Genomic DNA, 12,326 nt, shown 5'->3' on the forward strand with positions numbered 1-12,326 from the left:
CATTTGAGTAGGATGCCGAACTTCCTGGGCTACGGCGGTCGGTTGCTTCTGCAGTGTGTGAGCAGGAGTCCACACTTGCTGGGGCATGGTGGTCGGTTGCTTCTGCAGCATTTGAGCAGGATGCCAGTCTTGCTGGGGCACGGCGGTCGGTTCCTTCTGCTGCAGGGGCATTTGAGAAGGATACCACACCTGCTGGGGCACGGCGGTCGGTTGCTTCTGCTGCAGGGGCATTTGAGAAGGATGCCACACCTGCTGGTGCACGGCAGTCGGTTGCTTCTGCAGTATGTGAGCTGGATGCCACACTTGCTGGGGCACAGCGGACAGTTGCTTCTGCTGCAGCATGTGAACTGGATGCCACACTTGCTGGGGCACAGCGGTCTGTTGCTTCTGCTGCATTTGAGCTGGATGCCACACTTGCTGGGGCACAGTTGTCGGTTGCGCCTGCGGCTGAGATTCTGCAGCCGGTTGCTTCTGATGCAGGGGCATTTGATCTGGATACCACACTTGCTGAGGTTGCTGGGACATGGGGGCCAGTTCCTTCCGCAGGATGGCGGCCGGATGTTTCTGTTGCGCTTGCAGTTGAGATGTCTGAGACTTATAATTGCCATATCCTAGAGACCGAAGTGATCCTTCATAGAGCCATGCTGCATTAGAATCCAGTGCAGGAGACCAATCACCTAGGTAAAAAATATCAACTGTAAAATGCCAGCCTTTGAAGGTTAAGGAACTGCGTAGCTGTCATTTGAAATTAACTCACCTTCTGATGTAGAACACGTTATCCCTCCAATTAGCAGGCAACAAAGCCAAGAAACTCTTAAGGAAAAAGAATATATGTTATAAACATAGCTACCTGTAACACCTGAAGGACAAGGGAAACAAACTAAATCAATAATTAAAAACATACCTGAAAGCGATTCCAATCATCACGGCCATTTTGCCCTCAAAACCTCACCAGTATTCGGAACTAATGGTAGGCATACGTCCTACCAGAATATCCCTTTTACTATATTTGCCAGATGTTTGGTTGCTCCTTTTAAAGGAATCCCAGACCCTTCTAATGTCGTTGGCTAATTAAGGACAGCTGTCAGCCACTGAACTACATTCAATTTCTATTTCCAAATTGACCCCTAAATCCTACACCTTGATCTAAACACAAGGATTTAATAGGTATAAGCAATAAGGCCACAATTGCATCCAGCCTATCAGAAGGCAAGGTGAAGCAATTAACATATTGCTTTACCCTATCTGATCATTTCAAATGTCCATAAGTGACAAAGTGGAAGGTGTAGGAGCTAGGGGTTGATTTGGAATGTAGAAATTTACTCAGGTCTGGTTGATTCTCTAATTGAGATCCTGACAGGTTTGACAGCCCTTACTCTAAAGCACGCGTCAAACTCATTACACGGAGGGCCGAGTGTTTGCGGATTTTCACTCCTTCCTTGTACTTGATGGCTGAATTAAGTCCACTAATTACTCCCCTCACCTCCAGTAGTTTTCTTGGTCTTAAATGAAAGGAAAAAACAAAAACCTACAGACACTAGGCCCTCCATGGCATGAGTTTGACACCCCTGCTCTAAAGTAGGAAACACATTTTGTCTTGGCACTTCATTGATCGGTTTAAATTATTGCTTGTACAAAATTCACTTGGTTCATTTGAAGATTAGAGGCTGAATGAGCAGTTAGGCACCATTATTTTACACATGCCTTCTTTAAAACCGTGTGTTTCATTCAGCATAGCAACATTAGATGGATTACAGTTTCATTTGCACAAAGTGCAACATCTTAGACAAATTCTGATTTCAGACAGACACCAATTAAACACTCATGTTATGCTTTTGATGATCTGAGTCTTTAATTTTTCAGAGGCAAACATACAGTAGGGCTCGTTTGAGTGGTAAGGCTAAAGCAACTGACTGTAGACCAAAGTCAAGAAGTAAAGTCAGGAGAGGTGCATCTACGACAACCGAAAGTCAGATACTAACATCATTTTCCAACAGCAAGGCTCAGATCACCATGGCAGTGTTGCCATTGTTTATAAAAGGTTTCCTTTATAATGTAAAAACAAAAACATGTCTCCAACACCCACTCACAGACTGAAATAATTTGTGTACATTATAAAATCAATAAATGAGAGAGCCTCAATCACATCCTTCATTTATGCACTGTAGGCTACACGTGAATTTTAGCAAGTTGGTTCCTGTTTCAGTCATGTTTTTGGTCACATGGGTTAAACATAAACACTAAAGATTGGTTGACAATGGAGCCCCCACATGACAGGTGATGGCTGCAGGATGAAGATGGTGAAGAGCAATTGTAAAGTTCATGCAGTCGACATATAGACTCACGTCGGAAATGTTTTATCCCCAGAACGCAATACACTTTGAAAGGCGGTGACCAACAATTGTCACCGACTTGACAATAGTGATCAGCTCGAAGGTGCCCACTATCTCCATAAAATGTCTCCCTCATGTGGATGAAATAAAACACAAGACAACAACCCATCACATCATCCTCTGACCGTCTACCCTCCTATGTGGAAGCATTTTTTCCAATGTTGTCTCAAATTTGATTGCAGTACACATCCACAAACACATAAACTCGATTGCAACTGTTTAGATAGTTCTGCATATATCTCCAGCCCCTTTAAATCTGCCACAGTGTTTTCCCTATTCCGACTGAGTTTTCCGCTTGCATTCCATCTCTGATATTTATACTTGATTCCAAGTCTGTGCCTTGAAAATTCCTATCTCCTTTTCTTGTCCTGTTTCTTTCAGCACAGCAGGCAGACAATCTGTTCTTTTTCTGGTCTTTTATATTCACCCCAAGTGATCCAATTCTTCTTTACTTTATTGTACGGCCCTTAATGTCTAGAAATCTGCACTAACTCCCCTCTTCCACTGCTGTAGGCTGGAACGCAAATGTATGTCACTTAAATCAGACTTGGGTTCAAATACTATTTAAAATATTTCAATTAATTTCACATACATTCAAAGTAAGTATTCTGATCTTTTATTTGAAAAGATAAGTAGTTAAATGTTATGCATTTAGAAATACACTTGGAAAGTGTTTGAAAAACTCAAAATCACACGCAAATTTACACTCCAATGTATAAGTATTTCAAAATACTGTCAAATAATACCATTTGTATTATAACCCAGATATTACAACCCAGATATTGAAATACACATGTTTTTGAATACAGGTCTGCACTTAGATGTAGCATTTGCATGAAAATACACAAATATGTATTGTATTGTACTGCATCTCATTCTATTGTATTTGTTGTTTCTTAGCGATTGCATTTGAAATCCTCAACGGTTATTCTTTCTGAAGACAGATTCCAATTATTTTTTCTCTGTTAGACCCTCCAGGCCCTATTAGTCTACTGAGGTCAGTCAGTTGCGATTGTAACCATCAGATCCAAAATCTCTGTGGTGAGTAGTCACTGAGCTGATGGCAGTCCTCACATAAAGACACACCATGCCCACCAGAGCACACAAATAGCCTACATCAGATTCAGACAGAAATCAATACGGACTCCAAAACAGACACAATTATCATTTGCATTGATTTATTTGTTTGTTTTACAACTCAGTTTTAGGATCAGGTACTACTGCCTGCTTCACCTCTTAAAATTAAGAAAAGAGTATTTGAGAAGCAATGTAGATAGATTATATAGAGGCAACTCAGTATAATTCACTGCTGCTTTCTATATATTATCAAAGCCACTTAATCGTATACTGCTCCATAGACATGGCTTCAAAATGAATTTGTTTCTTTCAAATACTTTTTTAGCTGCTCATAATTGAGAGTTTGTGTCACTCCAGGCAGGATCAATCAACCCTCAAAGGAATTTGAAAGAAAACCAATACTATTTGAACTAGTTTGTTTTCACCTCAGACCTTGAGATCGCCTCTTATGAGTGAGTGGAGATCTCTCCCTCGTGCATGAGCCATTTCATGGCTGACTCGCCGTCGTAAATGCCCACGCGGGAAGGTCACGTGACATCAGGCCGAAGTAGGCCAGAGATTTTCCATTGGACTTCAGCCCGTTTACCAGCACAAACAGGAACCTAGAAAAATAAATAATAGTTATGTTCAGTAGGGCACAGCGTAGCAAAACGTTCTGCAACCGAAACTAAAACTAAAATCAGTGTTTTTTTTTGGACGAGACCAATGTCAAAAGTAGTTCAATATATATATATATGAATTTTGTTGATTGGCATTTCCTTATCTCCCACATTTGGTAAGGGTTTTCTCAGATCACAAAGCAGTTCATCACATCTGACTCCAATGAATCAATTTACAAATTCAATTCAAGCTGCAATTAAAGAGTGGATTCAAAATAACTTGTTCCAAATAGTGGATTAGGGACATTATCTTAAGATCTGAATCAAATAGCCAATATAATAGAGGTTTTGGTGAGTAGCTCTTTTCAGGTCCAGTAGCTGCTTGCCTGATCTCACCTTTTAAACTAATTCTGGGGCCAGAGCTCCTGACCTAGCCGGTCCTTGAGCACTTCATAGTCACCACTCCCCCTGTTGATGAAGAGCAGGATGTGCCCCTTCACCTCTGACTGGTACAGACCCACTGCTGTCTGTGTGTGTGTGTGTGTGTGTGTGTCTGTATGTGTGGTGTGAGAGAGAGAGAGAGAGAGCTAGCGACAAAGAGAAAGACAGAAGTATGGGAAATATATCAAAATAGGGATGTGCCAGTACATGAACTGTCTGTAGGTATAGTCTGGTTATATGACTGAACATGAAAGCCTAACAATACAAAGATGTGATGTCAAGGTGTAGTTTTAACAAGGCTGGTTGAAATCTTGTGTAAATTTGCAGTGCAGGTATTTGTAATGCGAGTCAAGCAGGTGATTTCTGATGGAAATTTTGGACGGTTGCTTCTGCCGAGTCATTGTGGCTGGTTGCTTCTGCTGCTGAGGCACGAGAGCCTGTTGCTTCACCTAAGGTATTTGTGCCAGTCGTCACACTTGCTGAGGCATTGTGGCTGGTTGCTTCTGCTGAAGAGGCATGCGAGCCCATTCCTTTTGTTGCTGGGACATTGGCGCAGGTTCCGTTTAATGAAGTGTGGAGAATATATCTATAATTTACCTAGGAAACAAAGACAAAAAGTTCAAAATAGTAAAATGCCAGAATTTGAAGTCATTGGAATTATACAAATGCTGTTTTTTAAACTTAATTTGTGTATAATAAACACTGTTAGGTGTAGGATAACAGGTTATCCCTCCAATGAATAGATCAATTGAAGGTCAGAATTCTCATAATATGCAGTTAGTGAATGATTTCAGCAGAAATGTACATATTCAAAGACATTCTGTTGTGTGTAGAGCATATTTGAGTTAATTGACATATTCCCAACCAATTGTGTTTTTTGTTAGTTTCTTTAGTTGTTTGGAACTTGTTTTTTTACTTATTTTGTACATAATGTTCCGCTATCATCTCTTATGACCGAAAATAACTGCAATTACTCACCACGGACTGGCAGAATCCTTTTTTTTGGAACAGAATCCTTTTTTTGGGACAGGCCCAGATCCGTGATTTGTATGAAGAGAAGGTGGAGAAAAGGGGGCCAGAGGCTGGACTGCCTTCTGAGATTTAGTAGGCGATTGAATAAACCCCCACTTCCTTCCATTCTGCTAGCAAACGTGCAATCTTTGGAAAATAAAATAGATGACCTACGCGGAAGATTAATTCAAAATTGTAATATCTTATGCTTCACGGAGTTATGGCTGAACAACGACATTATCAACATACAGCTGGCTATCCTCCAGGATAGAACAGTGGTGTCTGGTAAGACAAGGGGCGGTGGACTATGTATTTTTGTAAATAACAGCTGGTGGTGCACGATATCTAAGGAAGTCTCAAGCTATTGCCAGCCTGAGGAAGAATATCTCATGATAAGCTGTAGACCACACTATCTACCTAGAGAGTTTTCATCTGTATTTTTTGTAGCTGTATACATACCACCACAGACTGAGGCTGGCACTAAGACCGCATTGAATGAACTGTATTCTGCCATAAGCAAACAGGAAAACGCTCACCGGGAGACGGTGCTCCTCGTAGCCAGGGACTTAAATGTATGGAAACTTAAATACATCTTACCATATTTCTATCAGCATGTTACATGTGCAACCAGAGGGGAAAAAATAATAAAACTCTGGACCACCTTTACTCCACACACAGAGACACATACAAAGCTCTTCCTCACCCTCCATTTGGCAAATCTGACCATAATTCTATCTTCCTGCTTACAAGCAATAATTTAAGCAGGAAACACCAGTGACTTGATAAAAAAAAGGGGTCAGATGAAGCAGCTGCTAAGCTATATGACTGTTTTGCTAGCACAGACTGGAATTTATTCCATGATTCCTCCGATGACATTGAGGATTACACCACATCAGTCATTGGCTTCATCAATAAGTGCATCAATGACGTCGTCCCCACAGTGACCGTACGCACATAACCCAACCAGAAGCCATGGATTACAGGCAACATTTGCACTGAGCTAAAGGCTAGAGTTGCCGCTTTCAAGGAGCGGGACGCCAACCCGGAAGCTTATAAGAAATCCCGCTATGCCCTCCGATGAACCATCAAACAGGCAAAGCGTCAATACAGGACTAAGATTGATCGTACTACAACCGGCTCTGACACTCGTCGGATGTGGCAGGGCTTGCGAACCTTTACAGACTACAAAGGGAAGCACAGCCGAGAGCTGCCCAGTGACACCTGCCTACCAGACGAGCTAAAATACTTCTATGCTCACTTCGAGGCAAATAACACTGAAACATGTATGAGAGCAAAAGCTGATCAGGAAGGCTGTGTGATCACGCTCTCCGCAGCCGATGTGAGTAAGACCTTTAAACAGGTCAACATTCACAAGACCGCAGGGCTTGACAGATTACCAGGACGTGTACTGCGAGCAGGTGCTGACCAACTGGCAAGTGTCTTCACTGACATTTTAAACCTCTCCCTGTCCAAGTCTGTAATACCAACATGTTATAAGGAGACCACTATAGTCCCTGTGCTCAAGAACACTAAGGTAACCTGCCTAAATGACTACCAACCCGTAGCACTCACGTCTGTAGCTATGAAGTGCTTTGAAAGGCAGGTCATGGCTCACAACACCATTATCCCAGAAACCCTAGACCAGGGGTGTCAAAGTCAAATGGACGGAGGGCCAAATAAAAAAATCAGCTACAAGACGAGGGCCGGACTGTTCGAATGTTCATTGAAAAAATTTTAAATGACGCATATAGTCTAGTGAACCTAATTGAACCTACTGAAAACCTAACAAATATATTACAATATGATCAGATAAATAAAGCAATATTTTCTTATGGCTCTGTCAGTAATCTTTAATTTTCAACAGACACAAAAGACAAATTTCCTTTATATAAATATCCCCATAACATGAACATTAAATGAAAGAAACCGGTATTCAAGGCACCATCAGTAGACTATATTTTCTATTTTAGCAAAAGTGGGCTAAATTTACTTCAAAGAAAAAACAATAATAGCAATTTTCTATCATCCACTCAACTGAAATATTTTTAAAATATAATTGGATTGAAATACAAAAAAATAAAGTGCAAAAATCTATTAATCAAAAACAACACTTTGTTTAAGGAGAAGTAACATGCAGTGAAAACAAATATTAAATTTTAACTTTTAAACTTGAACTGAGTAAAAACTCTAAATATGTGATTGCACAGTAATGTTCACTTGTTTGAGGTTGAGGGTGATACTTGGTGGTGTCCCATCTTTTCCACAAGTTCATCAATGTTCGGGGTAAGGCTCTGAGCTGAAGAAATCCTCAGAATTGAGTGGAGGTGTTCAGCAGTAAGTCGACTTCTGTGTGATGTTTTGTTCAGGTTCATCAAAGAAAACAGTTGTTCACACAGGTATGTGCTGCCAAACATAGACAACGTTTGAGCAGCCTGGATGCGCAGCTGGGGCATTGTGCCGGGGAGGAAACGGGCGAACTCCGCAGCACCCACTGCCGCATATTTTGCCCTCAGTGCATCATTGCATTGGAGGTCAATCAACTCCATTTGGAGGTTTGGTGGTGAGCTTTCCACGTCAACAGCAAATGGGTTACCGAGCAGTTCCAACCTGCTTTTTGTGCTTCAAAGTCAGCAAATCGGCGTCGAAAGTCAGCGGCAAGCATACCTATTTTATCAGCCAACTGTGTGCTCGGGAACGCACTGGTAGAGAGCTTCTCTTTCATGGTCTGGCAGCTGGGAAAGTGGCTCAAATTTTCTTTCCGCATCTGCGTCTCCCACAGAGTCAGTTTGGTTTTAAATGCCTTCACTGTACTGTACATATCAGAGATGACACGATCCCGACCCTGCAGCTGCAAGTTTATTGCATTCAGATGACTCGTAATGTCACACAGAAAAGCCATTTCACACAGAAACATTTCGTCTCGGAGTTGTGTTGTGTCTTTCCCTTTGCTGTCCAAGAACAGACAAATCTCCTCACGAAGCTCGAAACATCTTTGAAGCACCTTTCCCTGGCTTAGCCATCGCACCTCTGTGTGATAAGGCAAATCACCATGCTCCGTTTCTAACTCCGTCAGAAATGCCTTGAACTGGCGGTGATTCAAACCTTTGGCTCTGATAAAGTTAACTGTGCGCGTGATGATGCTCATTACATGCTCCATTTTCAAGGCTTTACCGCACAACGCTTCCTGGTGTATGATACAATGATAAGCTGTCAGCTCACCTGTCGCGTTTTCCTCTTGCATCTTTTCCCGTATCTTCGCCACCAGTCCGCTCCTGTGTCCACACATCGCAGGTGCTCCGTCGGTTGTCAAACCCACGAGTTTTTCCCAAGGCAGCTCCATCTCATTTACACATCTTGACACCTCTTCATACAAATCATGCCCCGTAGTTGTGCCATGCATAGGACGTAAAGCCAAAAACTCCTCTGTCACGCTTAGGTTGGAGTCCACTCCGCGGATGAAAATTGACAACTGGGCAATGTCAGAAATGTCGGTGCTCTCATCCACAGCCAAGGAATATGCAATAAAATCTTTTCCCTTTTTCACAAGCTGCTCTTTTAGATTGATGGACAACTGGTCTACTCTCTCGGCAATGGTGTTTCTGCTCAGACTCACATTTAAAAAGAGTTGCCTTTTTTCTGGGCAAACTTCGTCACAAACTTTAATCATGCAGTTTTTGATGAAATCCCCCTCCGTAAATGGCCGGGCTGATTTAGCGATCTCTTCTGCCAAAATAAAACTGGCCTTGACAGCAGCCTGGCCTTGTGATTTGGCTTTTTTGAACAGAGCCTGTCGAGATTTGAGGCCTCGTTTTAATTCCTCTGCCTTTGTAGCCTTTGTTCCATGTCCATATTCTTGTTTTTGTCCGCGTGTTTCGTTTCATAATGTCGTCTCAGATTATACTCTTTCAGTACCGCCACACTTTCTCCACACAGAAGACACACAGGTTTTCCAGCTACCTTCGTGAACATATACTCCGACTCCCACCTTGTTTGAAACCCCCGGTTCTCAGTATCCACCTTCCGTTTTGCCATTTTTGATGGGTATCTGAAAGTTAATTTTACTGTGATGCTGACGACTGCTGTGCCAATAAATATTGAAATGAAGCAGCCTACTGCTCGGTGCGTCACCTTTGCATTGTGGGAAATGTAGTATTGGTGCGTGTAAAAGATCTGCGGGCTGCCGGCTTGCTGCGGGCCGGTTCTAATAATAAATCAAGATCATCCCAGGGGCCGTAAAAAACCTTCTTGCGGGCCGGATGTGGCCCGCGGGCCTTGACTCTGACATATGTGCCCTAGACCCACTACAATTTGCATACCGTCCTAACAGATCCACAGATGCAATTTTATTGCACTCCACACTGCTATTCTTTGCTATTCTTTGACTAGTGCTCAGCATTCAACATTGTAGTGCCCTCAAAGCTCATCAATAAGCTAAGGACCCTGGGACTAAACACCTCCCTCTGCAACTGGATCCTGGACTTCCTGACGGCCCGCCACCAGGTGGTAAGGGTAGGTAATAACACATCGGCCACACTGATCCTCAACACGGGGCCACTCAGGGGTGCGTGCTCAGTCCCCTCCTGTACTCCCTGTTCACTCATGACAGCACGGCCAGGCACGACTCCAACACCATCATTAAGTTTGTTGACAGTGGTAAGCCTGACCAGACAACGAGACAGCCTATAGGGAGGTCAGAGACCTGGCCGTGTGGTGCAAGGACAACAACCATTCCCTCAATGTGATCAAGACAAAGGAGATGATTGTGGACTACAGGAAAGAGAGGACAGAGCATTCCCCCATTCTCACCGACGGGGCTGTAGTAGAGGCGGTTGAGAGCTTCAAGTTCCTTGGTGTCAAATCAAATGTATTTATATAGCCCTTCGTACATCAGCTGATATCTCAAAGTGCTGTACAGAAACCCAGCCTAAAACCCCAAACAGCAAGCAATGCAGGTGTAGAAGCACAGCGGCTAGGAAAAACTCCCTAGAAAGGCCAAAACCTAGGAAGAAACCAGGCTGTGTGTCCACATCACCAACAAGCGAACATGTTCCAAGCACACCAAGACAGTCGTGAAGCCAGCACGACAAAACCTATTCCCACTCAGGAGACTGAAAAGATTTGGCATGGATCCTCATATTCTCTAAAGGTTCTACAGCTGCACCATCAGCTGCACCATGGTTGAATATCTGTCCGGTATGGCAACTGCTCAGCCTCCGACCGCAAGGCACTACAGAGGGTAGTGTGAACGGCCTAGTACATCACTGGGGACAAGCTTCCTGCCACCCAGGACCTCTGTACCAGGCCATGACAGAGGAAGGCCCTAAAAATTGTCAAAGACTCCAGCCACCCTAGTCATTGACTGGTTTCTCTGCTACCGCACGGCAAGCGGTACCGGAGCACCAAGTCTAGGTCCAAGAGGCTTCTAAACAGCTTCTACCCCCAATCCATAAGACTCCTGAACATCTAGTCAAACAGCTAATCAGACTACTTGCATCCCCCCCTTTACACCGCTGCTACTCTCTGTGGTTATCATCTATGCATTGTCATTTTAATAACTCCACCTACATATTACCTCAACTAAAACGGTGCACCTACACATTGACTCTGTACGCCCCTGTATATAGTCTCACTATTGTTATTTTACTGCTGCTCTTTAATTACTTGTTACTTTTATTTCTTATTCTTAGTATTATTTGTTTTTAAACTGCATTGTTGCTTACAGGCTCGTAAGTAAGCATTTCACTGTTGCATTCGGTAGCGCGAACCAGATTCTGCACTTGAGGTACCGTGGCCGGTTGCTTCACCTAAGGTATTTAGGCAAGTCGTGGCACTTGATGAAGCATTGTGGCCAGTTGCTTCACCTAAGGTATTTGGGCCAGTTGCCACACTTGCCGAGGCATTATGGGTGGCCGCTTGCGTGGCACTGTGGCCAGTTGCTTCCGCTGCCAGGGCACTGTGGCCAGTTACTTCACCTGAGGCATTTGGGCCAGTCGTGTCGCTTGCTGAGGTATTATGGGTTGCTGCTTCTGCTGAGGCACGGGAGTCGGATACTTCACCCAAGGCATTTGGGCCAGTCGTGATGCTTGCTGAGGTATTATGGGTTGCTGCTTCTGCTGAGGCAAGGTAGTCGGATACTTCACCCGAGGTATTTGGGCCAGTCTAGATGCTTGCTGAGGTATTATGGGTTGCTGCTTCTGCTGAGGCAAGGTAGTCGGATACTTCACCCAAGGTATTTGGGCCAGTCGTGACGCTTGATGAGGCATTGTGGGTGGCCGTTTGCATGGCACTGTGTCCAGTTGCTTCCGCTGCCGAGGCACCGTAGCTTCACCTAAGGTATTTGGGCCTGTTGCCATACTTTCCGAGGCATTATGGGTGACCGCTTGCACGGCACTGTGGCCAGCTGCTTCACGTAAGGCATTTGGGCCAGTCGTGGCACTTGATGAGCATACCACCCTGCATACCACTGCTGGCTTGCTTCTGAAGCTAAGCAGGGTCGGTCCTGGTCAGTCCCTGGATGGGAGACCAGATGCTGCTGGAAGTGGTATTGGAGGGCTAGTAGGGGGCACTCTTTCCTCTGGTCTAAAACATACATATATATCTATATATCCCAATGCCCCAGGGCAGTGATTGAGGACACTGCCCTGTGTTTTTATTTTTTATTTTTTTATTTCGCCTTTATTTAACCAGGTAGGCAAGTTGAGAACAAGTTCTCATTTACAATTGCGACCTGGCCAAGATAAAGCAAAGCAGTTCGACACATACAACGACACAGAGTTACACATGGAGTAAAACAAACATACAGTCT

The sequence above is a fragment of the Oncorhynchus nerka genome, linkage group LG21 (assembly GCF_034236695.1).
Source record: "Oncorhynchus nerka isolate Pitt River linkage group LG21, Oner_Uvic_2.0, whole genome shotgun sequence".
NCBI lineage: Eukaryota > Metazoa > Chordata > Actinopteri > Salmoniformes > Salmonidae > Oncorhynchus > Oncorhynchus nerka.